Source organism: Myotis davidii, unplaced genomic scaffold (genome assembly GCF_000327345.1).
Source record: "Myotis davidii unplaced genomic scaffold, ASM32734v1 scaffold187, whole genome shotgun sequence".
In the NCBI taxonomy this organism is placed as follows: Eukaryota; Metazoa; Chordata; class Mammalia; order Chiroptera; family Vespertilionidae; genus Myotis; species Myotis davidii.
Window position 1 is genome coordinate 4,206,252 of NW_006383018.1, and position 8,253 is coordinate 4,214,504.

General features: G+C 39.1%; 1 protein-coding gene across 3 annotated transcripts in view; it reads right to left on the reverse strand.

Moving 5' to 3' along the window:
* The window catches only part of SAMD9L (sterile alpha motif domain containing 9-like), a 15,733-nt gene extending 7,875 nt beyond the window's left edge, over positions 1–7,858 (reverse strand). The window contains exons 1-3 of one of the 3 annotated variants that reach the window (XM_015558338.1): positions 7,645–7,858; positions 4,242–4,410; positions 3,672–3,749 (exon numbers count right to left, since the gene is read on the reverse strand). The gene's annotated coding sequence lies outside the window, so the exon portion shown is untranslated. Of the gene's footprint in view, positions 1–3,671; positions 3,750–4,241; positions 4,411–6,790; positions 7,198–7,644 lie in introns of those variants that run through there. The other 2 variants (XM_006779210.2, XM_015558339.1) reach the window with 2 other exon arrangements.
* Between the last annotated feature and the right edge of the window lie 395 nt (positions 7,859–8,253).

Below are 8,253 nucleotides of genomic sequence, written 5' to 3' on the forward strand. Positions count from 1 at the left end.
CATAAATATGACACAGTCATTTTATAGATCAGTGGTTCTCAACCTTCTGGCCCTTTAAATACAGTTCCTCATGTTGTGAACCAACCATAAAATTATTTTCATTGCTACTTCATAACTGTAATGTTGCTACTGTTATGAATCGTAATGTAAATATCTGATATTCAGGATGGTCTTAGGCAACCCCTGTGAAAGGGTCGTTCGACTGCCAAAGGGGTCACAGGTTGAGAACCGCTGCTCTAGATACATAGCTCACAATCTTACTTGAGCCCTTTATTCAAATTCAGTGCAGCCTTTCTTAGCTACCCTTTTGAAATTTCAGTCCTTCCTCTAGTGCTTTCCATTACCCTTCTCTGCTTCATTTTTTAAAAAAGAATTTATGTACTATATTTAATGATCTTCTCATTCTCTGTCTCTGTCTCATTCTCTGAATATAACAACCAGGAGAGAAGACATTTTTGCCTTTTGTTCAGTGGTGAATCCCCTAGTGCCTGACATAAAGTAAGTGCTCAGTAAATATTTGTTGAATGAAGAAATTAAGATTTTTAGAGTAGTGGAATGCTTGAACTGTATTTTTGTAAACCCATGAATCAGCATTGCCTATAAAACAAAGGACTTGGGAAATTTCCTTTTTTCTATCTTTACTCATTTCACCCATCCCTATCCCCTGCCTTTGCAATCACCAATCTATTCTCTGTATCTATGAATTTTTTTTTTCAATTCAACATATAAATGATAATCATACAGTATTTATTCTCTTGTGTCTTACTTATTTCACTTAGCATGTTTTCAAGGTCTATCCGCGCTGTCACCAGTTGCAGGATTTCTTTCTTTCTCATGGTTGAATTGTATGTATCAACCACATTTTTTAAATCCATTCATCCCTCAGTGGACACTTAGGTTGTTTCTGTAAATAATGCTGCAGTGAACATAGGGGTGCAGATATTTTTTGAGACCATATTTTTATTTTCTTTGGATAAATACCCAGAAGTGGAATCGCTGGGTCATATGGTAATTCTTTCTATTTTTGAGAAACCTCCTTAATGTTTTTTATTGGTGGCTGTACCAATTTACATTCCCACCAACAGGGCCTAAGAGCTCCCTTTTCTCTATATTTTCACCAACACTTGTTATTTCTTGCCTTTTGTATAATAGCCAGTCTAACAGGTGTGAGGTGATATCTCACTATGGTTTTTAAATTTTTTCATTTTATCATTAGATCAGAACCAAATCCAGCTTCCAAGTCAGATGGTCATAATGAGTGAGAAAGGAGTTTTCATTTTTTAAAAAGAAAAGTTGGTAGACATATGTTCCTCATCCACAGGCTCATTACAGCAACCTGAGCCTCGGTTTCCTAGGACCTCTTATTAGTTTTTGCTGTCTCATTTACAGTCCCTGAAGGAGCGTGTTTCTCATACAGGATTTTCTGTCCTAGGTCCTTATGAGCCAGACTTCCAGGGGCCTCTGCTGTGTTAACTGCTCTTGTTACTCTGGGCAAATGGACTCTCCTCTGGTGTAGGCCTTATCATGCTCCACAGACTTACTGTGTTCACATCTTATCCAGGGTACTCCAGCATTCTACAAGAAGCAGCACATGAAGGGGTTCCTGCTTATCAGCCACTGCATGCCCAGAGACACCGTGTGTGTGTGTGTGTGTGTGTGTGTGTGTGTGTGTGAGAGAGAGAGAGAGAGAGAGAGAGAGAGAGAGAGAGATATGTGCTGGGGCTGGCCCCCCCGGGAGATGGAAGCACCTGTCTCAAATAGGGTGAATAATATCTGTCCTATCCAAACTGGTCTTTTTAACTTATCTTACAGATTGTTTAAAGATGAAGACCCTTTATAACATAAAAAAATTGCTCAGCTGCCCCCTCCCCCCCCCGCCCCTTGACAGGAGCTGAGAATGTACATAATGATTTGAAGCTATTATATATTTGGTAATGCTTTCACATGAATTTGTCACTCTGTCAATTTTGAGCATCTTATATGGTCTAAGATCCATATTTGGCTGGAGCCATATATTTAATTCAGGGTGAAAATAATTTGGGCAAAAAGGTTTTAATAATGCTTTGACATAATTCCTTGGCATATTCAGTGTCTTCAACCTAGTTTAGGTGATGACTTGTTAATCTACGGAAATGAAACTAGGAACTGTAGAAGGTTCCCGAAACATACCATGATGTACTTATAGAGGCATGCTTATGGGATCAAATAGTATGGCGGAGGTTAGGGAGATGGAAGCACCTGTCTCAAATAGGGTGAATAATATCTGTCCTATCCAAACTGGTCTTTTTAACTTATCTTACAGATTGTTTAAAGATGAAGACCCTTTATAACATAAAAAAATTGCTCAGCTGCCCCCTCCCCCCCCCGCCCCTTGACAGGAGCTGAGAATGTACATAATGATTTGAAGCTATTATATATTTGGTAATGCTTTCACATGAATTTGTCACTCTGTCAATTTTGAGCATCTTATATGGTCTAAGATCCATATTTGGCTGGAGCCATATATTTAATTCAGGGTGAAAATAATTTGGGCAAAAAGGTTTTAATAATGCTTTGACATAATTCCTTGGCATATTCAGTGTCTTCAACCTAGTTTAGGTGATGACTTGTTAATCTACATATATAAAAGGCTAAGTGACCAACGATCCGTCTGTCTGACCAACCTACTGACCGGCCGTACATATGATGCCCACTGGCAATTTAAAAATAAACATTGACTCGCACATGCATGATACATATATAGCTCTTGCTGGCGCCAATTGCACATGTGTTTTAATTTTATAATACTATATTAAATATACTATTTTGATATGTAATTCTTTGCAGTAACATAATTACCCCATGAATCTTTCTTCTAATTAATTTCTTTTCAATGTGCATGAATCCATGCTCTGGGCCACTAATATTATATAAAACTTTAGTATACTTCACTGTCCTGAGGCTTACAAAATCCTTTTGTGACATTATTTGATTGGATTTATATCCTCAAGTGTTGACTTGTTTTTTAAACAAGAGGGACCTTTATATTTGTCAAGAAGCTACTTAGTGTAAATAAAGGGGGAGCAGCCTGGCCAGCATGGCTCTGTGATTGAGCATTGACTTATGAACCAGGAGGTCATGGTTCCATTCCCAGTCAGGGCATATGCCTGGGTTGCAGGCTTGATCCCCAGTGTGGGGTTGGCGATTCTTTCTCATCATTGATGTTTCTCTCTCTCCCTTTCCCTTCCTCTCTGAAATCAATACAAATATATTTTAAAAATAAAATAAAGGGAGGGGGAAGTTGTGATCAGGAAAATAAATTCATGATTAAATGTGTCTCCTTTCAGCCAACCTGTTTTCCCATTCATGGTGCAGGGGAGTTGTTCCAGAGCAGAAAGTTGTCTTGGTTATAGTTTTTGTTCTGCTTTTTCAAATGGGTGAAGGTGTTGTTCTGGTTGGAGCTGGGGAGAAGACCTCCACCTTATCTCCTTTACTCTGTTTTGGGAATATTTTGAACCCCAGAGTTCTCCTTATGTGTACTTAATTTCAGGATCTATTTCCCAAGGACTTACATTTTCTCTTGGGCGAGGAGTGGGGTGGGGCAGGTGATCAGGAAGGATCAAACCAGCAGGGCAAGCACTGGTGCCCAGCCCTGTCTATCTCTAAGAGTCTGGGCCCTATTATGTTCTTACCTCCAGGAAGAAATTCTTGCAATCTTGGTTGGTCTCTAGCAGGCCCACGCCCTGCTCTGATGTTCTTCAGAAATGAAACTGCAAAGCAAGGTAGTTTCATTTTACAAAGTGCACTCTAAAATTATGTATTTCTATGCATAGTCTCTGTACAAGCTAGTTATGAAGGAAATCCTTAAGTAAAATAATTAAACTTTGGAGGGTTTAATCTTTAACTAGATGTAAACTTTTTTATATCATCTTGAGTTATATAGGACAGAGTTTGGCATAGCTGCTCTTGGTTACAATTTTCTACTCCATTCCTGATCTTCTGATCTATATTTTACTTAGCTCTTGGAGCCTCATCACCAGAGCCGTCCACCTCCAGAAACACTCTACACTCTCTTTGTGGGAATGTTTCAATTTAAAAGAATCCTGCAGTCAGTGTAAGTTACATCTAGCAACATGTATATGAAAGCAGTGAGCTTTCTCATCCTTTCAGAATTGTTTTGTTAGAAACAGCTTATGTACACTTGAAAGTATATTCATTTTCATAGTCCTGATTAGTTTTTAGAATTAGTTTTAAAATATAACCTTTAAAGAAAGTTCATGAAAAATATCTTTAAAGCCCATAGGGCTTCACTGAAAACTTCCACTTTTCATATCGGCAACTTGAAATAAGTCTTCATGAGGTTCTTTGATCCAGAGCTGTTAGATTAGTTGCCTTTTCTTGAGTTTGCAAGAGTCATGTTCCGGAAAGCACCTACAAGGAAGTAGAGATGTAGTCAGAACAGACCTAGTCCTGAGACATATTTGTTGAGAATCTGTTACATCAAAAAAAAAATTATGACTCAGCAAATTAAAATGCAAGTGATTTGACTGTTGCTTAGGAATTGTTTATGGGACATCTTTTCCTCTAAACTTTCTACTTTGAAATTTTTCAAACATACATAAGATTGGAAAGAATAGCGAAAGGAACATCCTTCATCTAGCACATCTCTTCTATATTAAATATTTTTAATAAAATCAATAAGCAGTCACAAAAATGTTGCGGGCATTCTTTCTTTCTCTTCTTCTACATTCTACGTTCAATGTGGAGCAAATCCTATAAGCTGTATCTTCAAAACCTGCCCAGCATCTGACCGCTGACCACCACCTGACTGCTGCCACCTGGTCCAAGCCCCCATCTTCTCTTCCTGGGTTAGAGGAGTTGCACCCTCACTAGTTTCTCTCTTGCTTTTATTGATCCCTTTGGGGACAGCTCAAAATAGCAGCCTGAGCGAGTCTGTTCAAATGTAAATAACAGACCAACATTCTGTTCAATCCCTCCCAATGGCTTTGCATTTGACTCAGAGTGAAGCCAAGCTCATTATGAACTAACAGGTGCCTTACATAACCTGGCATCCTGTTACTCCTTCTTTCTTTTATTTCTCTCTATATATCTGGTCCAGCCCCCTGATTTCCTTGTTGCTTAACACAAGCAGTGCCTGCTCCTGCTTTGGGAACCTCACGAATGTCCTTAGACACTTGCACAGCTCACAGCCACCACAAATCCCTTAGGTTTTTTATCAAATGGCACTTTCTCACTGAGGCAATGCTTGGCCAGCCTACAGAAAACTGTAAATCATCTTCCAACATTTCCTCTTCCTCTTTTGGCTTTAAAAAGATCTACTTAGCACTAATCACAAGCAAATATTCCACATGTTTTTAACTATTTTCTGTCCCGCTCGTTATTCTGTGAGCTTTATGAGAACAAGAGCTTTTGTACATCTTGTTCACTATTTTACAGTGCCTAGCACATAGTAAGCTTCTTAACTAAAATTTGTTGAGTGAACAATATAGTTTCTTAGAGTAGTTAAAAATAATAAATATTTGGAAACCCCTGAGTTTGCAATGTCTGTAAGTCAAAGGACTAGGGCACTTATTTCATTTGGCTTAAATTCCAGACAAAAATCTGAAGAAATCTCTTCTGTGCTACCCCTTAGGCCAGAACTAACTCTAACTTCAATCACCTGGTAACACAGAATGAAAAGGAAGTTTTATCAAAAGGAAAGGAACATTAATAAACATTTCTCCTGCAGTCCTTGTCGTGTGTCCTTATCAGTTTTCTGTTATGTCCCTACATGAGGCCATGCATGACTCATACCTGTTTTCCCCAGAAGAGGCCCCTTCCGGCTCTAGGTGCCCTGTGTCACAGCCTCAGCACCTCTGTTGTTTTCATCTGCTGCCCCTGCTCCGGGAACTGATCTTGGGGAGGGCTTTCCCCTTTCCGCAGGACTTCCTTAGAGTCCTCTTTCAGTGGTTTACCCATCTACCCTTCTCTCTGAATATCCTAAAAATTGAGAGGGCAGAGTCCAGATTTTCTCTGTGGGTTAGCCAGTGATTATTACAATATTCAACTGGGGCTCAAATGAAGCAGCACATCAGGAAATTCCCACCGTAGTCCATCCCTTTTTCTTATAGCTCTTTGGCTCGTACACAGCTAGTGGCTCATTGTGTGCTACATCTAATGTAGGGGATGCTACAAGGGGAACTTGGTGCCATCTGATAGGTGACAGTGTCATTTCACTTCCTGTTAATCAGATTCTGCTAATAGATACCAGGGAGATAGAAATCCTCTTCTCAAATAAGGTCACTGACATTTATTCCTCCAAATCTGGAGCTTTCTTTCTGTTACAATGAAAAATCTCAATATAATATACTCAACTCTTTAATAACGGCCTTGGACTGATAATAATGTCCAAAGTTTCTCAACTTCCTTCCCCCCCACATGGTAACAGTTGTGAACATATAATAATTTGAAGCTATTATATTTAATAATGCTTTTCCAATAATTTGTCAACTTTAAGAGAATCTGCATATATAGTGTTGGACCTAAGTAAAAATAAAAATTACTATGACTGGTGTGGAAAAATATTGCCAATGACTTGACATAACTCATGGTTTTCCAGGAGCCCTTAGCCTCCTGCTTTGAAACAATCATAAACATAAATCTTAGTAGTAGTAGTAGTAACAGTAATTACTGACAAAGCAGAAACAGGATGCCATTCTCGGGTGATTACTTGTCTCTCTCTAGTATTACAGGATAAGTACCAAGTTAGCAGAGCTCTTAGGGACAAGTGCTGGTACCCACCCACTCTCACCTCGGGGGTCCTCAGTAGCTCCCAGATAGCTATGCGCTGAGGAGTTCTGCTCTGCAGGACTCTGGGTTGGTAGGGGAAGGACACTTGGGAGGCCTGGCTCTCTCCCAGGACTGCAGAGAAACTGCCGCAAACAAGTTAAGTTTCATTTCCCGAAGTTGTTTTCAAGTTAGTTTTTAACCAGATTCCTGCATGAGATGGATTTGAAGGAAACACTTCCATAGAAAAATAGCCTCTGCAGCATATCGAATATAAAACTTTTAAGAACATTTAAGTTACTGAAGACAGAATTTTGCATAATTTCATGTGACCCCTGGTTGCTTTACATTCTTTTATGCTCAAATTCCTGAACTTCATTACATTGTTTCTCTAATTCTTCTTTCCCACTCCCTGCACAACCAGGAACACACTCATCACTTGAAGTACACTTAAAAAGTTAGCTTCAGCCCTGGCTGGTGTGACTCAGTGATTAGAACATTAGCCTGCACATAGAAGGATTGTGGGCTCAATTCTGGGTCAAAGACACATACGTGGGTTGCAGGTTTAATCCCCATCCCTGCTAGGGCTCATTCAGGAGGCAACCAATCCACGTCTGTCTATTGGTCTCTCTCCCTCTCTCTTTTTCTCCCTCTCCCCCCCTTCCACTCTCTCTAAAAATCAATGGAAAAATACCTTCCTGTGAGAATTAACAATTAAATATATCGATGTGTATTTTTTCCATTCATATTTACAATCAATTTCAGTATTTTTAGAAGTACAAACACCTGTGTTTATATAAAAAGTACAGCTGGAGTTTTTTTTTTAAAAAAAAGCTGTCCCTTCATAAGCATAAAATAAAGTTTGAATCAACAACTTACCAGGATTTTCCTGAAAACTTCCTTTTTATATAAGAAACAGTTGCTTTCAACCTTTGTTTTCTTACTCCTCCTCTGATGACTAGGAAACATATAATTGTGAGGATCTTTAAAAAAAAACCACAACGAAATTAAGCCCAAGATGTGACGCTTTCTGGTCTCCCAGTGCTGTGCCTCTTCCTGAGGGCGTGACAGATGCAGGGCGGGAGCAGAATGAGGAAGGGAGCCAAAGAGGAAACAGGACTGCCGCCGGCAGTTTCAGTTTTGCTTGAGAACGTATTGGTTTGGGTTTTGAAGGATATTAAATATTTTAAGATGACATGGCAAAAATTCTCAATGAATTGGAACAATTGCTTAGAAACTATTCACCAGACAGAATTTTAAGTCATAAGAATAAGTAAGAGGCTCAGTGGGGGTGGTGGGAGGGGGAAGCTGCAGAGAAAAGAAAAAAGAAATACCAAGAGAAAATTCAAATCTCAGCATAATCTGAGTATCTGTTATGGGCTGAATTGTGCTCCTCAAAACTCATATTGAAGTCCTAATCCTTTGTACCTCAGCATATGATTGTATTTGGAGATAGGGTCTTTAATTTAGGTAAAGTGAGCTTATTAG